The sequence below is a fragment of the Pogona vitticeps genome, chromosome 3 (assembly GCF_051106095.1).
Source record: "Pogona vitticeps strain Pit_001003342236 chromosome 3, PviZW2.1, whole genome shotgun sequence".
NCBI classification, from domain to species: domain Eukaryota; kingdom Metazoa; phylum Chordata; class Lepidosauria; order Squamata; family Agamidae; genus Pogona; species Pogona vitticeps.
This window is the reverse complement of record NC_135785.1, coordinates 87,800,405-87,828,218: the sequence shown is the minus strand read 5'-3', so window position 1 is coordinate 87,828,218 and position 27,814 is coordinate 87,800,405. Positions and strand designations below refer to the sequence as shown.

Here is a 27,814-nt window from a genome sequence, read left to right as displayed (position 1 = left end):
GGACAACAGATAGCAAATAACAGCCAGTTAGAACCATGTGCTACAATTATGTCGTTCTAAAGCTGTGTCCAGATGGCTGGATCTTTTTGCTACAACATTAGATTAGAAGTGAGGGAGAAAAATCTAGTTATTGTGAACATGTGCCAAAGTCATTATCCAGCTATATCACTGACAAGGAGGTAGGTTCAATCCTCAGATGGCATGTGCACACAATATGGGTGGTGTGCATGCCACCTAGAAAAACACACACCAAAAAATCAGTTTGGAAGCATCCCTATCAAATATATTCCGTTATAACGAAAACAAATTCTGCAAAATTCCACAAAACGATTCTGGGGAAATGACACACATACCCCAACAAAGCAAGGGAGGAGAACCAACTGCACTTCAAGGTGCAAGAAATTTCATATACTGGGTGGAATGTAAGGATAGAATAATCTTTCAGTTTCACTTTCTTCTACATTTTAGTAAGTGCCGCAATGGATATACAGTAGGACCCTCCCAGGGATGCCAAAACCAGCAGATAATAGTGAATGCTATACATAACATGGGCTTTGGCTTCCTATAGTGGCCAGTTCTCATAACAACATCATGGAAATACATATTTATGGAATTTTTCTTTTAATATTTTCAGACCATGGATAAGTGAAACTGCAGATACCGATCCCACTGTATTTTCCCTTCAGTATTAGGAGTTTTGTGCAGTTCCATATCTTGTGGGGGACATGAGAGGGAAAGTGAGTTTGCTCTTTGCTTGTGGGATTCTCAGATGTGTCTGGCTGACTGCTATGTGAATAAAATAGAACTCAAGGAACGTTTATTCTAATTCAGCAGGTTTAGTCTAATTCTTATGGTTCTAATATACAGCACAATTAGTGATTTTTCTGCAAGTTTATAATTTATGCTTCTTTGTTACACACTATTCAGAGTAGCAATTTGCTAGATAGGTAGGTAGGTAGGTAGGTAGGTAGGTAGGTAGGTAGGTAGGTAGGTAGGTAGGTAGGTAGGTAGGTAGGTAGGTAGGTAGGTAGGTAGGTAGGTAGGTAGGTAAAGATTGATTAAACCAAACCAAAACAAAAACCTCTTAAACTGGATCTGGTATTGTAGTGATCACGGAATCAAAAGGCTGATGGTTTAGGTGATCAGGTGAAACAGGGAGTGGGTGATCACATGCAATTAAGAAAGCAATTAACTTTAGAGAGAGAAGTTAATGAAGAGAATACAAGTTGCTGTCCTCTGAAGATGCCGGCCACAGAGACTGGCAAAACGTCAGGAAGAACAACCTTCAGAACACGGCCAAAGAGCCCGGAAAACACAGAACAACCATTAATGAAGAGAGTTGACACAGATGTCCGCCAGCGGAGTCCCCCTGCCTGGGTGATGCCCTCCTTTTATTAACCTTAACAAGCTTACAGATTGTTGATAGTATACAGATAGGGCACTGGTTACATAATGCCAATTAGGATTGGACGGAGAAAGGCTTTGAAGTTATGCTCTCTGAATCTATGAGAAAGAGGAAGAATGGGCAGCCGCCCTCCTCGTCAGAAGCAGCTGCGTCTGCTAGGAGAGTGTGCTCTTCACTACAACAGATAACAGCTTAGCAACCTTGGGGAGGGGGTTCCCACATGGTATGTGACAATGGAAGAAACATTGGCTCTGCATAGCAAATGGGTCAGAAGCTTTCATGTTTTAGTTTAATGGCTTCAGATTGCCTCTGAACATTTCACTTGCTGAGCTGGGAGCTTAGCTGCAGAACTTTCTCTTCTAGAGTTGATGGCTAGACAACAACAGCACAAGATCTTTTAAACAACTACATAGCTAGACAATTTATGCTTTGTTGTGCTGAGATTCATTCAATCCCAATATCCCCAAAAGCCTGTCCAAACCAGTTTGCCCCAGATGATCCAGTGGTTGAAAGGATGACTATAAAATGCTGTAACTGATTCTCCCCATATACTATAACTAGTACACAACTAATTTGTACTAGTTACACTTCTTCATTTGTATATGGTATATTTTAGCCATATAATATGCTTTACAAGCTGGTCACCTGACCATAATAAATAGTAGTATAGTAGGCATCCTTCAGTCTCGAGAGACTATGGTAATGTGCTCTGTATGGAGGACTTGGAACAGCGTCTAGTGTGTCTTAGAAGGCCAGTTCAAGAGTGACAATCCCTTCCACACTGAAGACAAAAACAATCTGTCCCCTTTCCAGCTCCCTAGTTTTGCTGGTTTTGGGACTGCCTCTTTGCCTCGGCCTGCTGTACAAGTGTCTCTTCAAATTGGGAGAGGGCATGATGGACTGCCTGCCTCCAGGCTGAACGCTCAGATGTCAATGTTTCCCATCTGTTGAGGTCCATTCCTAAGGCCTTCATATCCCGTTGCAGATATCCTTGTATTGCAGCTGTGGTCTCCCTCTGTGGCAATTTCCCTGCACTAATTCACCATACAGGAGAACTTTTGGAATCCAACCATCAGCTAATACTATACTAAATCTAAGAATGATATGCTGAACTGAACCACAATGAGGTTTCGGAGGCTCAGGTACACAATTGAAGCATTTTTTCCCAGATTGATGTGGTGGCCACATTTGGACTGCCTGATTTTTACAACATTATTTTTGTTACATTGAGAGACAGTGCTGTGGATGTGTTCAGCTGACTCTCTGAGGTGAAAGTGAGGGGGGATGTTGGTATATACCTGATCTACTCTCTTTCATTTCCTTCAGTTTCCATGTTTAGAGGAAATGTTTTGGGAATCTTTCTACTTGCACAAATAGAAGCTTCCACATGATTTGGGATATTACTTATTTGTTTACTTAGTTGATTTATAAAATATCTACTGATTCTGAAAAAAAATCTAAGTGATAAAAAAGAGACATAAAATGCAAAACTGCACAGCAATATAGAAATCTTAGTGAAAATATTTAAAATCTGGAATTTAAGATCAAGGGTTTACTCATGTTCTAGTAAAAGTGGGGTTTCCCTTCTGGTCTCCCTGCTTAATGTAGAGATGTCAAAGATTAATGTTGCATGATATTCATAAATATCTGTGCCACATCCCCATTTTCACCCTCTCATGAGCAGATTAAACATTTTATATGGCTGGTACTACACTAAATGTTGCAAATGATTATCCTTATTGAAAATACCTGTATTAGACCTCACTACTATCTTATCTCAAATCTTGTGGAAGGCCAGCTCCACGTTTAATTAGTTTTAGTCCAGATTCAGGCATAGTCTGGGAACAAAAGTGTTCTTGTTTAGCGTAAGAGGTGTTCTAAATCACAAGAAATAGGTGGATTTGAGAATACAACCCTGCTGATTCCTTGCATTTCCTCCTGTCCATTGTCATCCACCACAGGACATTTATGTTAGCAGATTTAAAAACATTCTCCAGCTTGTCCCACGTCTTGTTTAGGGTCATCTGGAAGACTATTTTCAGTAGTGCTTGCAACAATGTTATGGAATAGCTTCTCCCTAAAAAAAAAAAGGTGTGCCTAAGTACTGTTACAGTGTAGGCATGTGTTTCAAATCTTTCTTTATCTTGATACTTGGAAGCTTCTAATGGCAATTTCCTACAGTTTTATTTGTTCTTAACTACTGTTATCAAAATCTTGTTGGTGCTGGCGCAGCTTGCTACAACTAGTTGTGGCTGATCAGTAAGGTGCTAGGACATGTCTCGTTTGGGTTACATGCCCATTTGTGCAACTGATGGCAATTTGCCAGTTTGCCAGAATCTTACATGAACCTTACATGAACACCCACAGGATTTATAGAATCATAGATTAATTGAGTTGTAAGGGGCCTATAAAGCCATTGAGTCAAGCCACAGCTCAATGCAGGAATCTCAACCAAAGCAGATGTAACAGATGGTTGTCAAATTTTTTCTTGAATGCCTCCAAGTGTTGGAGCGCTCACCACTTCTCAAGGTAATTGGTTCCATTGTTGTACTACTCTAACAATTAAGATGTTCTTCCTGATATTCAGCCTATATCTGGCTTCCTGTAGCTTGAGCCAATTATTACAAGTCTTGCATTGGGATGATCAAGAATAGATACTGTACCTCCTCTGTTTGACTACCTTTCAAGTATTTGAAACTGCTATCATATCTCCCCTCAGTCTTCTTTTCTTAAGGCTAAACATACGCAGTTCCTTCAGTCTTTCCTCATAGAGCTTGGTTTCCAGCCCCCTAATCATCCTTGTTGCCCTCCTCTGAACTTGCTCCAGTTTGCTGGCATCCTTCTTAAAGTGTGGTGTCCAGAATTGGACATAGTACTCTAGATGAGGTCTAACCATCTAGAGGAGATGGTGAATAGAGGGGGATTAGTACCTTACAGAATGCTGTCATGTCTGTGTTGGAAATTGGTATATTTTATTATGACTGAACATTGCATATTGCATTTTTATATTGTTTTTACATTTTGAAAATTTTTGATTGGAATTAGTAACATGACAAGTTGCATATGAACATCGTAGATACAGTAAATATGCCCATGGTATCCTTATGGACTGCCCCAAGTCTTAATTTAGATTTGACAGGCAAGTACAAGTGGAAGTTAAAACATTCAAGTTGCTGTCCCCTGTTGAGTTCTCAGTTGACTTTTAATTGCTAAGCCCTTTACCTGACAGCTTCTGTTTCCTAGTTCTATTCCTCTTCTTCCTGTGAGGCAGCTAATTCACCTGTGATGCTCATTCTTCCCTCTTTTATTCAGTATCGTCCTCTTGATGCCTCAGGCTTTTATGGCAGCATTCTAGGTGTAGAAACCTCAACATCTGCTGCTTATATACTACCCCATAGCAATTAAAACACTATCTGGGCAGTTTACAATTCTAGCTATGCTGGCCACACATTGTCTCCCCACCCTACCCCCCAGTGAGCTGGGTACTGATTTTACCAACCTTGGAAGGATGGAAGGCTTAATCAACTTACTCAACATCAAGCAGCAGAGAAATGTATGAGTAAAAATAGTTGTTTTTTTCTTTTTTTCAGTTTGAATTAAAATCCGAACCAAATAAGAGCTTAGAGGTTATAACGGTCATCCTGCATTCAAGGCAACCATTTCAGGTTGACATATCTTCATAAGCCTAAGTTTCGTATTTCTAAACTAATGAATTAGAACTTTCAGTGACATATCTAGCCTTTACTAAACTCCCGCTGTCCAATCAAGGAGGAATGGCATGCATCTATACACAAACAGATGCATAACTTGTCTAGTCTAGGCTTTTCATACAACTATAGTAATAGAAATAGACTATTTTTGTACTAGTTATTCTTGTGATTATAATTGTTAATTATAAAGATGAGGGATGGAATAGCGTTCCTGTAATAGTATTCAGAATTTGAATTCCTGAAACATTTGTGAACAGTAGGCTATCAATAGAATGGTGGTAATTATAGTATTATTTAAAAGCTGTAAAGATACATGGATGAACAAAGGCCAAGTACTTAATGTGCAAAAATCTAAAGAAAACGTTAAAACAAAAACAAAAAAGATCTTCATTTCAAGTGGGAACATATTGCTTCTCTCTTGTGCCCATTTATTTGTTCAGGTGAGGACTTGCACTTTTTTCTGTAGAATTTGTCTGCTAATAAATAATAGGAGTCTACATTACTGTATTTGTTTTGTTTAAATATAATGTTTACTAGTGAAAAAGTATAGGACGCTGGAAGAAAAGGAAAATGTTTTCGGTTTAACTGTGACTGTCTCCTTCCTTTGTATGGGTTTGTGAAAACTTTCCTTGCGTAATTTTTTTAATGTGGATTTGAGAGAGTTTCTCAGATGAAAGTCTCTCCCTGCTTGGTTCAGAAGTTCATCTCCCACAGATGTTTGATCCAAACCACCTGTGTGGCACAGTCTCTAAATCTTCTCTTGTCACTCTCTGCACTAACAGCCACATCTCTACCTGAGCCACCACTCTATACTAAAAATAAAAATAAACATGACAACAGCGGACAGTAACCATTGATGATAGCCATTAAGGAAAGCAGGGAGCAAGCTAGTGGGTGATTACAACATAGCAAGCAATGAATCGTTATAGACTAGATGGAAACATGTAAAAAGAGGAATAAAATATGTTGTGTGGGGGGGGAATATTGAGGCATTTTGAGACACATGCATTTCCAAGCCTTCCTGCAATGTGATGCCTTTGGTTTAGTCAACAGCAGGCATTGTGGTCAGCAAACAATGTTGACGTTGCCCTACTCTGGCTACTGCTGGATCAGTCTGTCATGCACTCTGATCCCACTGTGTTCTCTAGCTCCTAATGACCCCTTGCCTCGAAAGCTTGGCCACTGTACAGTAACTTTGTTTTGGCTTCTGCACCATGAGAGGCGGGGGCAGAGAACCTGTGAGATGTTTGTTTGCTCAGATATTAAGAATTCAAGGCTTGTAGAGTTTTGGTGGGAGCATTCTAAACAATAAACATAATTAATCTGTATGTCAGTGCCAGAAATGAGTGAAGTTTGAATGTGCTAATTTTTATTTGAAACATATTTAATTTCCCTGTGTAATTAGAATATCATCAGCATTCTAAACAGCCTCCCTAAATGCCATGGCATCAGTGTAGTTCTGCTGGAAATTGGATTGTGCTTTCTTATTAATTATGTCTAAAAATGAGGCCTGTTATTGTCACAAATAAATGTGATTTTACTAAATAAATCAGGAAACAATGCTGGATCCAGGCTGAGGTGTGTACAACTGAAAACAGACTTCTCTGCCTCTACTTCTTTATCATAGCCACTTCAATCCCTCCTTCAAAGTCCATACAAAAGAGTCAGAGGACCTTGCTGAATCGGATTTTGGATGTAAATCCTCACCATTCTCATATGGCTTTCCAAATACGTTACATATACGGCGGCACTCTGGACACAAGAATGGGAACAGAATTATTTTCATGCACAAATAAAGAATGTGGCATAAGAGAAATAATGCAAATTTCACAGAGAAATTTTCTGCTGCTTTGTTGCATGGACTTTTCAGCATTAGAAACTTTGAAGAGGTTATTTGCATCTCTTTTTTAACCAGTCAGACTATTTTTTTCTCCTTGTTTTGTGTGCTTGGCTTATCAAAGGGGAAGGGCACTGGTTTTCCATAGAAGCATTTAATGCAAACTGGAGAGACCTTAACAAGAAATAATAATACTCCTTGTCTCACTTTAGCCTGGAGGCAAGAAATCTCGTGAGGCTTAGAAATCCTTCATCAGTGTATTTCATCCAGTTGAGATGCTGTAAATTATTAAGCACAAATAATTTAGTGAGTATTCTTTTTTGCTATAATTGTTAAGTGCCATCAGATCAGCTCCATCTTATGGCAAAGTAGCATTTACATACATAAATGACTGTGGAGGAAGAAGGAGAGATGGAATCGCCCAAAATAGGGTGGAGGTAGCTTTTATTAGGTAACCCCCAGCCCACAGACATCTAGAAAATTATCATCTCTTTATATCTCAGAGGATAAAATGGAGCAAAATGCTTACATTACTTTTTTGTCTGTTTTGCAATTAGAGTTGTGTACCACTTGTATTTTCTTAAACTTGTAGATCCGTTATAAGAACTTAACTTAGCATATGCAGAAAGAGCTGTATGGCAGTGGCAGTGGGGAGTCAACCATGTATTTCTCCATGCCTAAAGTGTTTTTGTACATGGTGTGCAGACATGCCCATATAGACTGCAGGGAAGAAAGCAAAACATCTGCACTCACCATATTTGTATGTATATTGGGTTTTGTACAGAGAAAAGTTGGGATGGAAGAGGATTAGGAAAGCCCATTGAAAATTATTTCTAATTCTGAAGATGCAAAATGATTTGGGCAGATGTGAACGTAATTTGTCAACTGGCTAGCTATTCTTTTTTTCCAATAAAGTTATAAATCTACTCCATGTTTAATTAAGATGATCTTCCCATATCTCCCCATTTGTTGTGTTCTCAAGTCAGAACCAATTCACAGCAACCCAAATAGAGCTTTCAAGGTGTCCAGACATATATGCATATTCATTTTTTCCTCTTAAAACTAAGTTATAACCTCAGCACAAGTTCATGTGAATCTGTAGTGGAATTAAAATTACAATAAGTCAGGTGGGAATTGTAATGAGGGGAGAAGAGCATTTGATTCATCACCATCTAGCATTTCATGTGTTTTTGATGGTTTTTTGTCTAGCTGTCAAGATATTTGCTAGGAAAAAAATACACAATGATAACCAGAAATCCAAACTACATTTTGAACTGTGGAATCTGTCCATTGCAGCTGCCAGTCATACCACATGTGGACATAGAAACTAGCCATGAATGTTAAAGTTTAGGAGGAAAGCAACATCAGCAATTTCACTTCTTTGTGACTATGGAATAAAAACCTGATGCCAAGCTTCCTGCTAAAATGATACAAAAGAGCCAATCTATTTTTCATAATCTAATTACAGTGTGGGGTGGGAAAAAGAGGAGGCAGATAAACATGAAATTAGAGCATGACAAGAGTTCTGAGAAGCAGGCAGGTTCTTTCATGATATGTTTATAATAAGGTTCAGTTGATTTACAATCTGTATTTTCAAAACATGTGGTTTTCAATTACCAAGTTGGGATCTTGCACAGAGCTCATGATAATTCTGAAGGAAACAGGTGTTCTCTTTTGTGATCAATTAGGATTTCCCCCTTTTAATATGAGAAACTTTAAAGTTTAATGCAAAATAAACTAGAGCAGATTTGTATAGCTAAAATGTTGCTGTCTCTTTTCTACCATGTGAAGTATTATTTAAATTAATCTGTTACACATCATAGTGTACTGCCATATAAACAAACCTCAATCTAGCAGTGAAAGACCAAGAAAAAGTCTGCAGGTGTTTGAGGCATTACTCCTGCCTCACATTTCAAAAACTGTTGTTGTTTAGTTGTTTAGTCATGTCTGACTCTTCATGACCCCATGGACCAGAGCATGCCAGGCCCTCCTGTCTTCCACTGCCTCCCAGGGTTGGGTCAAATTCATGTTGATAGCTTTGATGACACTGTCCAACCATCTCATCCTCTGCCATCCCCTTCTCCTCTCACCTGCACACTTTCCTAACATCAGGGTCTTTTCCAGGGAGTCTTCTCTTCTCATAAGATGGCCAAAGTATTGGAGCCTCAGCTTCAGGACCTGTCCTTCCAGTGAGCACTCAGGGTTGATTTCCTTCAGAATGGATAGGTTTGATCTCCTTGCATTCCAGAGGACTCTCAAGATCCTCCTCCAGCACCACAATTCAAAAGCATCAATTCTTCGGCAGTCAGCTTTCTTTATGGTCCAACTCTCACTTCCATACGTCACTACAGGAAAAACCGTAGCTTTGACTATTCGGAGTTTTGCAAGGTGATGTCTCTGCTTTTTAAGATGCTGTTGAGGTTTGTCATCGCTTTCCTCCCCAGAAGCAGGCGTCTTTTAATTTTGTGGCTGCTGTCACCATCTGCAGTGATCATGGAGCCCAAGAAAGTAAAATCTGTCACTACCTCCGTATCTTCCCCTTCTATTTGCCACAAGGTGATGGGGCCAGTGGCCATGATCTTAGTTTTTTTGATGTTGAGCTTCAGACCATTTTTTGTGCTTTCCTCTTTCACCCTCATTACAAGGTTCCTTAATTCCTCCTCACTTTCTGCCATCAGAGTGGTATCATCTGCATATCTGAGGTTGTTGATATTTCTTCCGACAATCTTAATTCTGGCTTGGGATTCCTCCAGTCTGGCCTTTCGCGTGATGTATTCTGCATATAAGTTAAATAAGCAGGGGGACAATATACTGTCAAAAACTGTACATATAGTGTAATCACACATACATTTATCACAAATTACTGCTGCTAATTAATGGTTATAATAGTCTGGAGAGATTTCAGTAACCAGATAATGTGAGATGGGAGATGGCACATTGGTACCTAAAATGGAAAAGTGCACCTCCATATAAAACCTTGGAATATCACATGTTATGAAATGTGTAGAATATTATATATAATTGCAATATTTAAGTAAATAGTTTACAATCTGTTAATCTTTGAAGCTATCCAAAATCTCTCATGTAGATTAAGCTATCTGATCCTCCTTAAAAATAAGACCAAATGCTGGTGGAAAATAGTGAAGCCATAGGGCATTGTTCTGTATACAAATGAAAGGGATAGGTGAAACAATAGTGTCTTCAAGATAATTTTGCAACCTATCCATCTTGTGACAAAGATTGCTTTACACAACTGAAGCACCCAAACTGTATGTTGAAAACACTGGCATGTGGAAATGTAGAAGGCTTCATATATTTATATAGACAAAGCAGCATTTTTTGTTGTTTTTGTTCTGCAAAATATGTAAATTTAACTGATGGATGAAAACTGACAAAATTGCAGTGCCTCCCTACTTTTAGTACAGCAAATTACTGTTGGCATGCAGTGTCTGTTTTCTTTTATTTTGGTTCCCATAATGGCACAGCTATTTTATATTTCTATTGTTCCTCCAGAATGTGCCATCAGAAAATGGCAAAAGAACGAAGTATATGTGGTGGGGATGATCAGATGTAGTGTGTGCACTATTTAATGTGTTTCTACAAAGAAAGTAAATTTGACTGATTCCAGGAGGACTGATTTCTGGCCAAGTGTGTATATTATTGCACCTTTAAGCAATTGCTTTTAATTCACTAGTGGTTTGTTTTTCTCTATATGTTTTAATAAAAGTGGCCATTACTTTAATAAGTTGGATCTGATGTAAAGAACATGTGCATAGCCTTCTGGGGCAGGAAGGAAAGCCCACAGCTTTTGAGATGCATCTACAGTATGTACTTCTGTTTGGGTTTGTTGCGTTTTTGATATTAACATTTGTTTTTTGAGCTCGCAAAAGTTTTAACCACCTACATTTAAAGCAAAAAACTCCTTATTCTTTGTCGTCTCTATGATCTCACACCACTGGGTTTTCCTGCCCCTGTACAGAACATTCAGAAACTTCTAGAGCTGAGAAGTTGCATTTTGGTATGAGCCCTGCCAACCACAGTGCACATGTGTAATCCTCTTGCCTCCAAATGTCTTCAGTTCCTTTTTGTCTGCCATTGTAGCAGCTGTGATCTAGAACCTCCTGGTCTTCCATTCCTTCACTGGTTGATCCCTTTTTCAATCATTTGCATCCCCCCCCCTTCTCTTAGTGTTTAATTTGTCTAAAACAATTTTTTTCCTTAGTGGTTAGATTATTGATGTGAGTTTATAGATGTCCACTTAAAGAATCACTGTTATAGATAAGCAACCTGTTCTTCCTTCTCTTTCAACAATCCCTCATAGTATTTCCCTTTTCTTCTGTCTTCTTTTCTTCTTTATTTTAGAACACCATACTCTTTCCTCACATTTCTTTTTTTTTTCAAACCTTCCATCCATGTGACAAATCAAAGAAGAGGGGAAAACAGATTAAAGGTGAGCAGAAAAGTCATTCAAATATATAAAACATGTTTAGATGGCTAATAGTATCTTGCCAAATGTGTCCCAAATAGCAGGTGGTCAAACAACCACAGGACAAGGAATTGCAGGTGGCAGTTTAAAAGGGAAAAAAAGAGAAATTTTGCCTTTTGATTCCTGACTCCGGGCAGAGCACAGCTGAAAAATAAGGCTCAAGGCAGACCCAGGGAGCTCCAAACCAGAGCTCACGAACAGGAGAGCAAATGGAGTTCTCTGGGCGAGGCCAAGGGGGAGGCCCATAACAAAAACAATTGTTCCTTTGGGAATGTACAACTACATTTAAACTAACAAAACAAGAAGGACAGGTATCCTAAACAAACTGTTGAAAGCAAAAAAGAAAAAGAAAAAAAAGAACTAGAAGTGATTATGGAGGGTGGAAACAATTCAGACAATTCCTCCAAAGGCTGGCCGCTGGCTGGCTTGATCTTCCTGGGGCGGTGGAGGGGGAAGGGGGAAGGGAAAGAGCCCTGGCGCGGCCGGGCGCCTGGCTCCCCGTCTCCTGCTTCACCTACTCCTCTTCCTCCGGAGGCTCCTTCCGAAGTGCCCGCCGACCAGCTGGGGGGAAATGCCAGCTGATTGGCGTTCCAAAATGGCTGCCCGCTGTTTTCTGGACAGATTCCTCGCTTACTGAGGCGGCGAAAATGGCCGCCCCTATGGAGGATCCTCGCTGAACGGTGAGTTTTTGCCCCATAGGAATGCATTAAACAGGGTTTAATGCGTTCCTATGGGGTTTTTCTTTCCGTTTAGCGATGTTTCCGGATAGTGACGTTAATCCTGGAACGGATTAACGTCGCTATGCGGGGCACCACTGTAAGTCAATTTATGGGAAATGACTATCCGGTCGCCATTGTAAGAACTGTCTTCATAAGAAAATAAAAATAGCCATGTTGGATCAGGCCAATGACCTGTCTAGTCCAACACTCTCTGTCAAACAGTGGCCACACATTGGTGTAGAACATGACTATGTCCCCTTATATAGATATATATAAGTTTTGGAGGGGAACTGCAGGCCCAGGGAAATAAGACTAACTTCTCCATGTATGGGAGTACTTCCATCCCTACTGGGACATTTTGGACACAGTCTTTTTATCATCTCTTTCCTTTTCCCTATTGTCTGTCCCATCTTGTCCAAAGCTTTTCCCCATAGTTAAAATTGTTTTTAATTACATTTAATATTCTTGTTGTAAGCCGCCTAGAGTGGTCTTAACTGACTAGATAGGCGGGATATAAATAAAATAAAATAAAATAAAATAAAATAAAATAAATAAACAAACAAACAAACAAACAAACAAACATTGGTCATGTGGAGGAATTTGCATTGCTTTAGCTAGGCCACACTTAAGATGTGAGCATTTGGATAAAAGACAGTGATAATGCATAACAATATAGTGCACTGCAACAAGCATTACAATCAGAGTACAGCATCTCAGGAAAAAATGTCAACCACCCCCACCCCGTAAAAAACAAATGCATGTAAATGCTAGTCCATTTATGAATCAAGAGAGCTTTGTCTTTTCTGAGCAAAGGATAATTCATTCAGTCTGGAGTTTTCTTTTTAAAACTGAGTCTGAAAGCATACCTTGATGATTATAACATTTGGCATGATTTTTACCTTTTTATTGCTTTTTCTCTCTTCCTCTTTCATATACTTCCTCTAACTTTCAATCTGATCAAGAGTTCTTTAAAAATCTTCATTTGATTGGATACAGTTCTTTGAAATGATGGGATACAGTTTTTTGAACTTCTAATTGTTTCTGTTAAAAGTCTTGTCCAAATATTGAGTTTGTCAGATATCTCTTCTGATGGACTAGAATGATTCCATTTTGCTTTTTATGTTTTAAAAAAACCAACTTGGAAAAATGTATGTGGTGAGAATTCTGAAATATATCTGCCACTGGTAAGAACACAGCATCCAGAACTGATTTTACAGTGAAACAATGAAAACCTCTTATTAAGATTGAAAACAACTGTTGTTTAGGAAAATGGAAATACAGAGGGGGAAAGTAGTGCAATAAAATAAGTATAAACGTATTTTCTAGACTACACTGTCCTTTAAGGATTTTTTTAAAAAACCCTTCTAATTTATGTGACACTGTCATGAAATTAAAAGACACCTGCTTCTTGGGAGGAAAGCGATGACAAACCTTGACAGCATCTTACAAAGCAGACACATCACCTTGCTGACAAAGGTCCGCATAATCAAACTATGGTTTTTCCTGTAGTGATGTATGGAAGTGAGACCTGGACCATAAAGAAGGCTGACCGCCAAAAAATTTATGCTTTTTAATTGTGGTGCTGGAGAAGACTCTTGAGAGTCCCCTGGACTGCAAGGAGATCAAACCTGTCCATTCTGAAGGAAATCAACCCTGAGTGCTCACTGGAAGGAGAGATTCTGAAGCTGAGGCTTCAATACTTTGGGCATCTCATGAGAAGAGAAGACTCCCTGGAAAAGACCCTGATGTTGGGAAATTGTGAAGGCAAGAGGAGAAGGGGACGAGATGGTTGGACAGTGTCATCAAAGCTAATAACATGAATTTGACCAAACTCCGGGAGTCAATGGAAGACAGGAGGGCCTGGCATGCTTTGGTCCTGGGTTCATGAAGAGTTGAACACGACTAAATGACTAAACAACAACAAAATACTTTAAGGAAGACATGCTGAGACTCTTTATTGAGACTTTCTTCTGCACTAAAAATATGTTGAGGCATCCTGTGAACACAAGCCCCCAATTCTGGTTCCCCCACCCTCTTTTTATTTTTTTTTAAATTTGTTTTTTTATAAGAAATGGTCAGATTATGTCCAGCTCAATGTCCTTTCCAGGGAATTTTGCATTGGAAAGATGCTCTTTTGTGCATAAACAAAACTCCTTCATTATTCCTGTTTTGTCAGGAAGTGGGGAATGAATGTGAAACATCAAAGAAATTCAGTGAGATTTCCCACAAGACTTAGGACAAATGTTGCATGCAGATAACTCTTGTTGTGAGGAGAAAAGAAGTAGGTTTTTATGTTTTGTTTTGTTTTGTTTTTGCCAAGAGCAACATGTTGTGAGATTCACATCCCATTCAGTCTGAAGGCAAACATGGGTGATACCTTTATTACACTACTAAAACATCACAAACATATGTTAGCTTTCAACCCCATGAAGGTTTTCATCAGACTGGGAAATACAGAATTGGATGGAGCTGAAAACTAGCTCATGTTTGTAATTTTTCAGTGGCTTAATAAAGGTATCACTATTGCTTTCCAATTGTGTACAAGGGCTACAAGGTTCTTTCCCCTCTTTGTTGGACTACCTAATAGTCAATTACTGTGCATTTTGTACAGAAAGGGGATTTATTAGCTTTTGCTTTGATGGCTGTGAGTTATTGGTCCCATAAATGAGATCAAAAACCACAAAACAGGAAAATCCAGGCTTCCTTCACTCCCGATTGAAGTTAACTGCTTGAGTCAACACAGTTTCCGGGACATGAACTCTTGGCAAACCTGCCTTTAAGGCTGTTTCAATTTTAACTAAAAAGAAAACACTTAATACCGTATCTTTACTGTCCAATGACTCAATTTTGGTAACGTGAGGCCAAATTCGTTATCTATAGGGAAACTGTTCTGTTCAAAGGACTAGAGAGACCAATTATTAAACAACATGAGTTTATTTAAGTGAACAAAGAAAACATTTTTCTACAGTTTCATTTCTAAGCAACAGCATAACGTTTCAGCACCTGCTATAAAAATTAACTATTAAACAAAACAAAATCTAAACTATAAACTAAGGTAAACAAACGATATTCTTACGCAGTCCATATTGTTAAATCAGGTTCCTTCGCCATGTTTTCAGATACCCAAAACTCTCTTCTTCCTTCTCTCTCTCTCTGAGTTCCTTTTTCCAACCTCATGTAAATTTCTCCAACCTGCCCCTTCCTGACATATTCAACCAATCACGAAGGAAAGAATTAGCATAGGGTACGCCCTACTTTCCCACCAACACCAAAGAATTGTTTATACTTCAGGTTAGAGATATTTTGACTCTGCCGTGTTTTTCTCTCCAGCTGCAGCGATAAGGTTTGCAACATGAAGCTGAAAATAACTACTAGTAATTTTCCAGAACTTAGCCTGTGTCAGACTCAAAATGGATTTCTCTATGTTTAAGACATGACTACATAACCCATCTCTAATTAGAAAAATACACTTCATCACACACCCCCGCTAAATTTCTTCTAAATTCAGAACAGTTATTCTGAGCTAATTTGAAGTAAATTGATAAAACAACTAAAAGTAAATGATTATATATGGATTATAACAAACAATAACAGCAATACAATCTTTTGGCACACCATTCAGATATACAAAAAGGAAACAAGCATGTTAGTTTATTAACCACAGTAACTACTCCAACCATCTTCCATCTTCTTTAGCGGTCAGGAACATCTGGATCTTCGCAGTACATCCTGGAAAGTCCATCTGCCACCACATTTAGCTTTCCAGGTATATGTTGAACTTCAAAATCAAAATCCTGTAATGCTAAACTCCATCTGAACAATTTTTGGTTCTGAGACTTCATCTTTTGCAACCAGACTAAGGCTCTATGATCAGTTTGGAGTGTAAATTTACGCCCCCATAAATAAGGTCTTAAAAGATTAAGAGACCAATATATAGAAAGAGCCTCTTTTTCAAGGATTGCATAATGTCTCTCTCTTTCCAAGAGCTTTCTAGAGAAGTATGAGATAGGATATAGGTTCCCATCCTCCCCTTGCTGTAACAAAATAGCTCCTAATCCAAATTCTGAAGCATCGGTTTGCAAAATGAAAGGCTTATCAAAATCAGGTGATTTCAGTATAGGGGCATGAATAATCTTCGCTTTTAAGGCCTCAAAAGCCCCTTGGCACTTGGGGGTCCAATTAACTTTGACAGGCTGTCTCTTCTTAGTTAGCTCTGTCAAAGGTGTAGCCAATTCACTGAAATCAGGGATGAATTTCCTGTAATAGCCAACTACACCTAAAAATGAACGCACTTGCTTCTTGGTTTTTGGAATAGGCCAATCGTTGATAGCTTGAACTTTGGCTTGCAGAGTATGAATTTCACCTTGACCAACCAAATGACCCAAATACGTGACCTTCCCTTTCATCCATTGACATTTGCTAGCTTTGACAATAAGTCCAGCTTGATGAATTCTAGACAACACAGTTTCAACATGACACATATGAGAGTCAAAATCAGAACTGAAAATAGCAACATCATCAAGATAAGCACTAGCAAAAGGTAGACCTTGTAAAACTTTATCTATCATTCTCTGAAATGATGCTCCTCCGTTTTTCAATCCAAATGGTAGCCTTTTGAATCTAAAAGTGCCTACATGAGTGATAAAAGCGGTCTTATCTCGTGAATTTTCGGCTAAATCCAGCTGCCAGTAAGCATTCTTTAAGTCAATTATGCTGATAAAATTTGCCTTGGCCAATTTTTCAATTAAATGATCCATTCTAGGCAATGGATAAGGATCTGAAACAGTAACACTGTTTAACTTCCTGTAATCAACACAGAACCTTATCTCATCAAGGATCTTACCAGTAGAATCTTTTTTCAAAACCAGAACCACTGGAGATGAGTATGGGGATGATGACTCCTCAATTACATCCAGAGATAACATCTTTTGTATCTCTTGTTCAATCCGTAGAGCGTGATCGCCAACTGCTCTGTATGGACTAGACCGAATTGGCTGATTATCAGTAGTGATAATTTCATGACTGACCAAATTTGTGTAACCTGGCTTATCTGAAAAAACATCTTGATATTTTTCTAGGATTTGGCACAGTTTTTCCTTCTGGAGTGAAGTACCTGTCAAAACAAGGTTGTCAGACCAAGTACCAGCATCTTCTAATTCAGCTAGCATATCTACAGGCTCATATTCAGACTGGTAACAAGCAACATTATATTGCAAAACCATTGCAGTTCTATCTTTATACAATTTCAACCTATTGACATGGTAACTTACAGGCTTTTTATCAGAATTCAACATTTTTACTAAATTATTGTTATTCCCCAGTTTCTGTACCACTTCCCCTGGACCTTCCCAGCCAACTTCTAACTTAGAAGGTCTGAGGGGGTTTAAAACAAGAACCAGATCTCCCACAGCAAACTCCCTGTGCCTGGAATGTCTGTCATGGTAGAGCTTCTGGGTTGATTGAGCATTTAGCAAATTGTCCTTAGCCAATTCTTGCACAGCTAACAGTTTTTCTTGCAGATTTCTGACAAAATCAGCAACTGGAACTGTGCTGCTTTTCACCACACCTTCCCAATCAGATTTCAGGAAATCCAAAGGTCCTTGTAGATTCCTCCCAAATACCACTTCACTTGGAGAGAAACCACCAAGAGAAGTATGAGCAGAACTTCGATAAGCAAATAAAGCGAATGGTAACAGATCGTCCCAAATGTTACCATACACCTGTACCATGGTCATGATCATCCTCAGTAAGGTTTGTTGACCTCTCTCGATTAACCTATGACTTTCAGGATGATAGGCGGAGCTAAATTTTATTTCTATTCCACTAAGTTCACAAATTTTGTCCATTAAGGAGCTACGAAACGCCCCCGCCTGATCGCAAATTATCTGAGATGGTACTCCAATACGTGAGCACAAGTCTATGATGATGCGTGCGATGGTGGAAGCTCTTAGATTGCTCAACGCATAGGCCTCAATCCAACGACTAGCTTGGCAGATGAAAGAGATGATGTATTTCTTCTTAGACTTAGTTGGAACAAAAGGTCCCATGACATCCATTTGCAAACATTGGAAAACTTGATCAGGTATTTCCATCAAGAGCATTTCAGACTTTGTTTTATCTGTCTGATAACCCGTTCTTTGGCAATAGTCACAAGAACTGACATAGTCCTTCACATTTCTGTTAATACCAGGCCAATAAAAATGCTGAGAAATTCTTTTTAAAGTTTTTTGCACACCTTGGTGACCACTAGATGGATTGTCATGAGCTAATTCAAGAATCCTCAGTCTGTATTCCTGTGGTACTACCAGCTGTTGTGTGGGTTGCATGTTCAAGTGTGATTTGGGATGATATTCTCTATACAAAAGTCCATTTTGGCCCCACACAAAGTTAACTTGCTGTGGTATTGGGTTTTGAGCATAGTCATCTGCTTGTGCTCTCAAGGAAGCTAGCGAGGGATCAGTCATTTGCTTCACTTTAAACTCAGCTGACCCCATAGGCACTGATTCCTCTATTTCTACTTCTGTATTAGCTGCATTACCTTGTTCTGCCACTAGATGTTGCTGCTGTTCTAAGTTTGTAGTAGGGACAGCTTCATCAGAACCACTCCCAGTCTCTGCTTTTTGGGTTTGGGAACGGGTGACCACCTTAACAGTAAGACCTTCTTGGCTCTGCTTGAAATTCAAATAGGTGAGGTCATTTCCCAGCAAGAAGTCAGGTTTCCCCTCATGAGTGAGGCAAAGTTTAGTACCACGCCAATTTTTGAACGATAATTCCACAAACGCGAGAGGAATATGTTGTTCTCCCGCCTCTCCTGAACCATAGGTCCTAATAGGTAACCTTAAATTGTCCAAAATCAGCTCTGGGTGCAAAAATTTTCGGGATATGGAAGAAAGTTCAGCACCAGAATCACTGTAAGCATTTAAAACCACCTGTCCTTCATCAGTATACAAAATCATTTCCGCAGAATAAGTCTTCATTGCCCATTCTTTCTGAGACTCAGGGATCACACAACCTGGGTCCATCAGGGTATACTTTTTCCCCTGTGGAGACTGTCTCATAGATCCTGATTCTTCTCCTCCACGAACATCTAATATTTGAGGCACATAGTAATTTACCGCTGCCTGTCTATCACTGGCTAGTGAAGTGGTAGTACTCCCACTGGGTTGATTCTGTCTAGGCACTGTACCCATAACAGATTGGCTTTGAGTTGGTACTTGTTGGCTCTCTGGGGTGTTAGGGCTTACCAGAGATACTTTGGGTGTGCCTCCCTTAGATTTGCGTGGCACAGGTACCGGTGTCCTAACATCTGACTTCCTAGCTTGACTAGGGGGTCCTTGAGATAGTCCACAGTCCTTTTGTAGATGAGGGCCACCGCATTTAAAACAAGCAAAAGTGGGTCTGCTTTGATTTGGAGCTAAACTCCTGCGCTGATCAGTTGAAGTCTGCCTGTCTGTAAGGCTTTTTAAAATCAGGCTGGCTTTGTCTCCTAGGTGCCTCTGCTCTAGGTGCCTCTGCTCTGGCTCTAGGCGCTGGTTCAGGCTTCCTAAACGATAACATTTCGTCAGTCCTCAGCGCAAGGGATTGGAGGTCTTTAAATTCTCTCTCAAGCAAAGAACTCCTCAACTCTAAAGGGACCAAGTTCATAAATTGCTCCATAAACAATGCCTTTCTCATATCTGCTACAGATCTGATTTTCAAAGAGTCCAGCCATTGGTCTCCTAAAAATTCCAGCCTGTCAGCTAAAGCTGCATAACTCTCATTAGGAGTTTTTTGATTTTTCTAAAATTCTGCCTCAGTAGCTCTTTTGTATAACCAAATCGTTGTTTAATAACCCAAACTAATTCAGACCAATCATAATCTTCCTCAGCCACTTTGGCTATTATTGTGGCCAACTGTCCACAAATTTGGGTACGAATTAACTTAACGTACCAGTCCCTAGGTATCTCCAAATCTTGGCAAGATTGCTCGAAATTCTTAAGGAAGCTCAACACACAATCGCCCTCCTGGTATCTAGGTAGACTTCCCCTATCCACACTGGCTATAGAGTCTTTAATTGCCTGTTTAGCCTTTCTCTGTTCCTGCAGCTCTTGCACCTTCTGCTCTCTGCACTTAGTCTTCACTTTCTCAGCCTGATTCAAAGTGTTAACAAACTCCTTTTGGGTCCTCACTAGATCTGCAACCAGCTGGGTTAACTCCTCAGACGCAGGCATCGGTGTGGGTGGATTATGCCCCCCCACACCAGATGGATTCTCACCAACGGCTTCCTCTGTAGGTCGGGGATGTTGCTCCTGCGCTCGCCCTCTGGAATTTCTCCGGCTTGGAATAGGCAGTGGGTCAAACTCCTGGGGGTACCCACCCATTTGTAAATCCAATTGGTCTTCTTCAACCAAATCTTCCACAATCGATTGTTCCTCGTCAACCTCCGATTCCTCCATCAGCAAACGCAATTCGCTGGATGTTTTCCTCCGGCCAGTTTTCCTCTCAGTAACATGCTGAGCCATGCTGACTGCTTGCAGCCGCTGAGCTGTAAACCTCCCACTGTTTCGGCAATCAATTACCGCCAGCCATAAAACTGCCCTGAAAACCCTGATAAGGTGCCGTGACTTAGCTGTGCCTAGCAACGAAACAGCTCACTTTAGAAATTTACACTTAGTCCTTTAACAGAATTCGCCCCCACAACTGACCCTTCTCAGCCAGGGCTTCAGTTGAAAAGAAAATTGAGCAGAGAAAAAAAATATTTAAACAGTTTCAAACTGAAAGCAGTCCGTGCCTGACCCTCAGCTTCAATTTACCACAGCATCTGGATAAATCCAAAGCAAACTGTGTGTAAAAAGAAAGCACGGGTGTAACACTACTGAAATCAGGTTGTAAATCAGGCCCGTGGATCATCCCACCGCTGCCACCATGTGAGTTATTGGTCCCATAAATGAGATCAAAAACCACAAAACAGGAAAATCCAGGCTTCCTTCACTCCCGATTGAAGTTAACTGCTTGAGTCAACACAGTTTCCGGAACATGAACTCTTGGCAAACCTGCCTTTAAGGCTGTTTCAATTTTAACTAAAAAGAAAACACTTAATACCGTATCTTTACTGTCCAATGACTCAATTTTGGTAACGTGAGGCCAAATTCGTTATCTATAGGGAAACTGTTCTGTTCAAAGGACTAGAAAGACCAATTATTAAACAACATGAGTTTATTTAAGTGAACAAAGAAAACATTTTTCTACAGTTTCATTTCTAAGCAACAGCATAACGTTTCAGCACCTGCTATAAAAATTAACTATTAAACAAAACAAAATCTAAACTATAAACTAAGGTAAACAAACGATATTCTTACGCAGTCCATATTGTTAAATCAGGTTCCTTTGCCATGTTTTCAGATACCCAAAACTCTCTTCTTCCTTCTCTCTCTCTCTGAGTTCCTTTTTCCAACCTCATGTAAATTTCTCCAACCTGCCCCTTCCTGACATATTCAACCAATCACGAAGGAAAGAATTAGCATAGGGTACGCCCTACTTTCCCACCAACACCAAAGAATTGTTTATACTTCAGGTTAGAGATATTTTGACTCTGCCGTGTTTTTCTCTCCAGCTGCAGCGATAAGGTTTGCGACATGAAGCTGAAAATAACTACTAGTAATTTTCCAGAACTTAGCCTGTGTCAGACTCAAGATGGATTTCTCTATGTTTAAGACATGAGTACATAACCCATCTCTAATTAGAAAAATACACTTCATCACAATGGCTACAGTGCATTTTTATCCAATAGCTGGACTGATGGAACAGCTGATCAAATAAGGAAAAATATTGAATTAATCTAGCTAGTCATGAACAGTAGTGAATTTTTAGGGAATTGATTGTTGGCTGTGTTTATAGAGCCTTCTGGCAAAAATACCTTCACAAGCTCCTATGTTGTGGTTATGAGTCCATTTCTGAGAACACATCTCTCCCCAGTCTCCTGACCATTAATTTACATGGTAGAAAGCCTTTTTCACTTGACTGCTGCTTTCTCAGATAAGAGCAGGCCATAGCACAGTAGCATGATTATCATTCTTTTCAGAGAGATGAGATATATTATATATCATAATTAATTTTCTATGAGTAGCAACAGGGGCATTCATGGGTGACCTATTTCATATTATCTTGCATTCAGACTATATGAAGAACTAATAGTAAATGCTGATGGAACTTCTTTCATGGGTATGTGAAAATCATCAAAGAGTAAAGGTCAAATGAATTGTTATGCTAAATTGACTATAGGTGTTTATGTATAGCATTAACTTGGTAAACAATAGTTGTGGCAGATGCTTGATGCATGCTCTGTGGTTTGTTTCACTCTGTTAGTTTTTTTTATAAAGAATTGTTACAAGTGGGTTTGCGCCAACAGACATTAGAAAATTCTGTTATCTAGGTCAATGATGTCACTGAACAACAATCACTGAGAAAGGTGTAGAGCCTAAGCATCTCTATAGCTGCAGCAAATAGGGGGCCCACCCACACTCATTTCACATTATTATTATTATTATTATTATTATTATTATTATTATTATTATTATTATTATTATTATTATTATTATTATTATTATTATTATTATTATTATTATTATTATTATCATCATCATCATCATCATCATCATCATCATCATCATCATCATCATCATCATCATCATCATCATCATCATCATCATCATTAATTTGATTTGTACCCCGCCTATCTGGACCAATGGATTAGTTTCAGAGAATGGAAATACAGGCTACCTACCTCCTTGCATGAAAACTGCCTCACACAGTACAGAATTTCAGTATCTCTGTGAAAACATTTGCAAGAATTTTGCTTATAAATCCAAATACTATGTGTATTCAAGCTCAGTTAAAGCTTATTCAGAATAGTTGTGTTTTTAAAAAAAATCTCAACTGCTCTTATGTAATGATGAGTGAAAAAGCATAGTGTGTTCCCAGTTGAAAAGAGTTCATCTTGGAAACAAGGGTGGCAGCTCCCAAAAATGAAGAAGGAAATTAATTTGCAAATAACTTTAAATGTGCCTTGCCCATCCTGTTCCTCTAAAGTAACTGTTCCCAAACCTTGGGGTTCCAGAGGTCCTTGGACAACAACTCCCAGAAATCCTGTCCAGTACAGGTAGTGGTGAAGATTTCTGGGAGTTTTAGTTTAATAACATCTGTGGACCCAAAGTTAGGAAACACTGCTCTGAAGTGATCCTATGAACTGTTTTTGTTTCTTGTTGACAACACTTTTCCTTTTAAATAATTAAAAAAAAAAAGATCAACAATATGATTCTGAACATTTCACAATTTCACTTTTATTATTTAAATTGCTTTTTCAACAAACTCATAGAAATGGTTAACAGTATTTTCATCAGGTAATGGGAAGCAGTTTGTTAAATATCCAGGGCTTTTAACTTAAGCTTTTAACCCAGAAATTTGCTTTGTTCCTTTAAATTACAGAGGTTTTTCTACAAACTGCAGAGATGGAACCACATTTTTTAACCATCAACTTTCCTGCCTCACACACAGCACACCTCAAGAAAATGATATACAGAGGGAACATAGGAAGGGATCTTATGCTTCCAAAACGAAAGTTACCGTACTTTCAGGATTGTGAATTAGTGGCCATACTGGTGTGTGTAGTCCATCTGGCAGGAACTTTAAGTTAATCAGTGTTGTAAGATTATATACATGCACATGATCAAGAATACATAAAATAATATCTTTGTGACACCATTATAATTGTACAGTTAAATCAAATGTGTACAGTACTTTATCACTGTAAAAAGTTATACAACATGGAAAAAAGGATATAGATTAACTCAGACTGTTGAGTCATAGCCAGGAAATTAAAAGATTGCTTATAAAGATCAACAACAACATGATACAGTATACATATGGGGAGATTGCGGGAGAAAAAGAAAGGCAGTCCTTTGCCAAAGGAAAGCTTCTCGCTTGTGTTAATTTTGTCTTTATCATATTTCTCCATTTAAACTCCCCACTGAACAATAAAACTGAATAAAAATCTTTATGATTTTGCCCTTTTGTATTGTCTGTGGTGAAGGCTTTTGTTTGGATGTATGCATGTAAATGAAGAATGAAGTGGCTTATGCAATGATATTTAATTTCAAGTTTGCCTTGCGATATCAGTTTCTCTTTTAAAAAATGGAAACAAAATTGTAAGAAAAAGAGAAAAAAAGCGGTTATATTAATTCCACTGTTGCTTCTGATGTCTTTAATAAAGTTTACTTGTCTACCACCTTGATAAATCATACTGATGTACCTGAGAGTATACGGTAAGCTGTGCCCAGCGAAGGTGTGGCTTTATGATGGCAGAATTAAGCAGCATTAACTAGGAATTTTTCACTTTTATGGAGCATTAATGAGGAAGTCTGTTATGTAGTTTGTAACACTTCAGTGGAAGCATTTCCTTTTTTCAAAGTGATGCAACTCAGTGAACACAGCTTTGGTTTTTTAACTTCACTGATTATTCACAGTGGATATTACAGGCCAGCTACTTGTTCAGTCAACATCAGTGCAATGCCAGTTGTGGCTACAACATCATCATAATGCAAGCCAGACTTTATTGACAAGTTAAAACGTTGAGAGAGGAAAGGAGAGATTAGGGAGTATGGAAATAATGCTTTATGCCTTCCATCTGTTCTATTCTGTCACTCTAGCTTTGTGCCGTTTATCTATCCTACTTTTCAGAGAGAGAGAGAGAGAGTGCTTTACACTATGAAGAGTAGAGGATGCATTATATCAGCTGCAGCTTGTGTTTTTTATAACTTAGATATTACACTGTAGTCAGTTTCCAAAATGTTTAATTCCTATATGAAAACATACCATTTTATTCCATAGCTTGTGGTGTTGGGTCCCTAACATTACTGATATAATTTGTCTCTTACTCTGGGGTTTCGGGACATGCCACACATAAAAATGCAGACAGCACTTCCACTGTGAAAAATAAGGCTGAATAACGACGATGCATCTCGTATCATGCAATATAGGTGCAGTAACTTGTTACTTGATATTGTACTAGACTGTCTTCAAGCTTTCATTTAGGCTAATCTTTTTGTAAATTGACACATATACTCAGCCTTAGCCCTGTGTAACACCACCATTATTATTTATAGAAGTAGTTAAAAGTACACTAGGTGCTATAAAGAAATGGGAGGGGGAGAGTAAGTCTCTGTCTCTATGCTTACAATTAGGAAAGAAAAGAGATGAAAGGAATTGCAGAGAAGAGAGAAATAATTGCACTAGCTGAGAGGGGACAAAAGAAGATAAAATGAGTAACTGAGTAATTGAATTTAAAAAGCTCAATAGTATAGCTAGCAGGAAATGCAATGGAAAAAAACCAGAGTTTAATAATTTCTTCAAGTGAGGAAGTCAATCAAATATTTAAATAAAGAGCAAAGGGGAAATAAAAAGAAAGGCAGAATATGGTAGTTTACGAGAGTCTAGCAGATTTACTTCAGTGTGGGCTTTATTGGAAAAAATCCATTTCCCCAGATGCAAGGAGTACAAGTACTGGTCCTCTATGTCTGCTCCAAAGGGGTAAGATTCATGTCTAGGTGATGACACAGATAATAGACAAAGTGACAATGATTCATCAATACAGGAATAGAACTATCAAGCAGCTAATTAGCACTTCCAACCAGGGTGATAAGCCAATTAGACTTGGTTGTTGTGGTTTTTCCTTCTTTTTTCCACCTCTACTTTTAGCGATATGCTGAGGTAGACTAATAGCTACTTCTTTGCAAATTGAAGGGGAAAGGTTGAGAAGCGAAAGATGGCATAAAGAAATGGAAGAAATAGAGGTATAATAAGTTTATACTTCATTATGTAAGACATGACACAGATACATGCACACTAACAGATGTACAAACCAAAGAGATTCCCCCAATCAGCGACTGGAGAGCACCTGGTTGGAGAGGCTAAAAAGACAAAAAGCAACAAAGATAAATACAAAGAAAGAAGATCACGAAGGGATTAGAGGCTTTTAAAAAGACTACAGAATTGGAGCAATGGATGAACCTAACAAAGGGAAACACAATGCAGCTTTATATGACTAAAGTGTAAAAAAATAAATAAATTAGGAGAAGAGTTGAGAACAGAGATAATAGGCTTAAGCTGAGTGACAGGAGGGTTGATGAACAAAACATTGCAGTAGTCAAAACAAGAGAGAAAAGGGTTTGAATAAAGGTTTAGTAGAATTGATAAATAAAAGACACAGGGGCTTTGTGTGCCCACATTTTAACTCTTATACAATTGAATGTGCTAAAACGGGATCGTAGACCTATCTTTAATCTCGTATGTGTTCATATTTGCAGAGACCCTGTCCTCCTCTGTATCAATCCACAGTTTTTCTCCTTCTGCTTACTTTTGAGATGTATCTCTTCCTTCATGGCTTACCAGGGGAGAGATTGCAGATAGTAGGGAAGTGGAGCAACTTGTTTTAGCCCTGCCATTCTGAAAGGGATGCTAAATCTCACAACACTTCACAATGTGCGATCACATCCTTCATGAGATTTCACACAGGCTGGCCCTGTATAGAGGCTAGCCACATGTGCCTCATCTTTTTCTGGCAAAAGCAGGCAGCAAGAATGCTGGTCTTCCCTGAAGGCTTGGAAGGGATTTTTTACATGCTAACTGGATAACTTTCTAGTGGTTGACACGGTTTCATCTTCACTGGGGCAGTCCCCTAACAACTGTTATTGCATTATGTAGCATCAAGTCAGCAGAGCTTCCAAAGTATCCATGACATTTATGGTGTGGAGTTTTACCAGTGCCACGCCACAGTGAGTTTCTGTGGCTGAGTAGATATTTGAACCCATGTCTCCTGAGTCATAATCTGGCATTCTATTCACTACAGTACACTCACTCTTATAATTAAATACTGTAAAGTTAATTCTGATTTATGGTGATTCTTTCCAGAGTTTTCTAGTTATTCAGATGTGGTTTACTATTTCCTTCTACTGGTGGCACTTTGGGACCCTGTAGCTTGCCTGAGATTGCACTGACTGGCCCTTCTAAAAGGCACAGTGGGAAATCAGCCAGGTTCTCCATCCAGGCAGTTACCCATTATTGCTTCACAATTACCTCCTGCTGTGCACTACATGTATGTAATTGTGACTGTTGCTTTATGATTCTGTAGGTTTGCTTACTCTTTGTGATTAACATCAGGAGAAATAAGGCAGAGGAAGGAAGGAGAGGCATATAATCAGATGTTCCAGTGACTCACAGATATCAGTCCAGGATAATCAGGTTGACAGCCAGGTTTGGAGCAATGGCTGATTAAATTGAGGTTTAAGTCTTCTCATGGTGATAATTGATGTAACCTATGCTAAAGTTTAAGAAAAAAAACAGGCACTTCTATCTCCCATTCACAGTGCTTGGTTGTATCCTGTTTGCACTTCTTGCAATAAATTTGTCAAATGTTTTACTCAATATGTAGGCTTTCCTCCCTCTGCTTGTACCACAGTTCCCCCTCTTCAGTCTAGTGCAATGGTTCTCAGTCTTGGATCCCCAGTTGTTCTTGGACTAAAACTCTCAGAAAACTTCACCACTAGCTGTGCTGGTCAGGATTTTTTTTTTTGAAGTTGTAGTACTAGAACATATGGAGACTCAATTTTAACAACCACTGATTTA

At 38.9% G+C, this 27,814-nt stretch overlaps 1 protein-coding gene across 6 annotated transcripts in view; it reads left to right on the top strand.

The window, feature by feature from the left end:
- Positions 1 to 27,814, top strand: part of PCDH15 (protocadherin related 15) — a 979,840-nt gene that overhangs the window by 163,359 nt on the left and 788,667 nt on the right. The window lies entirely within an intron of this gene.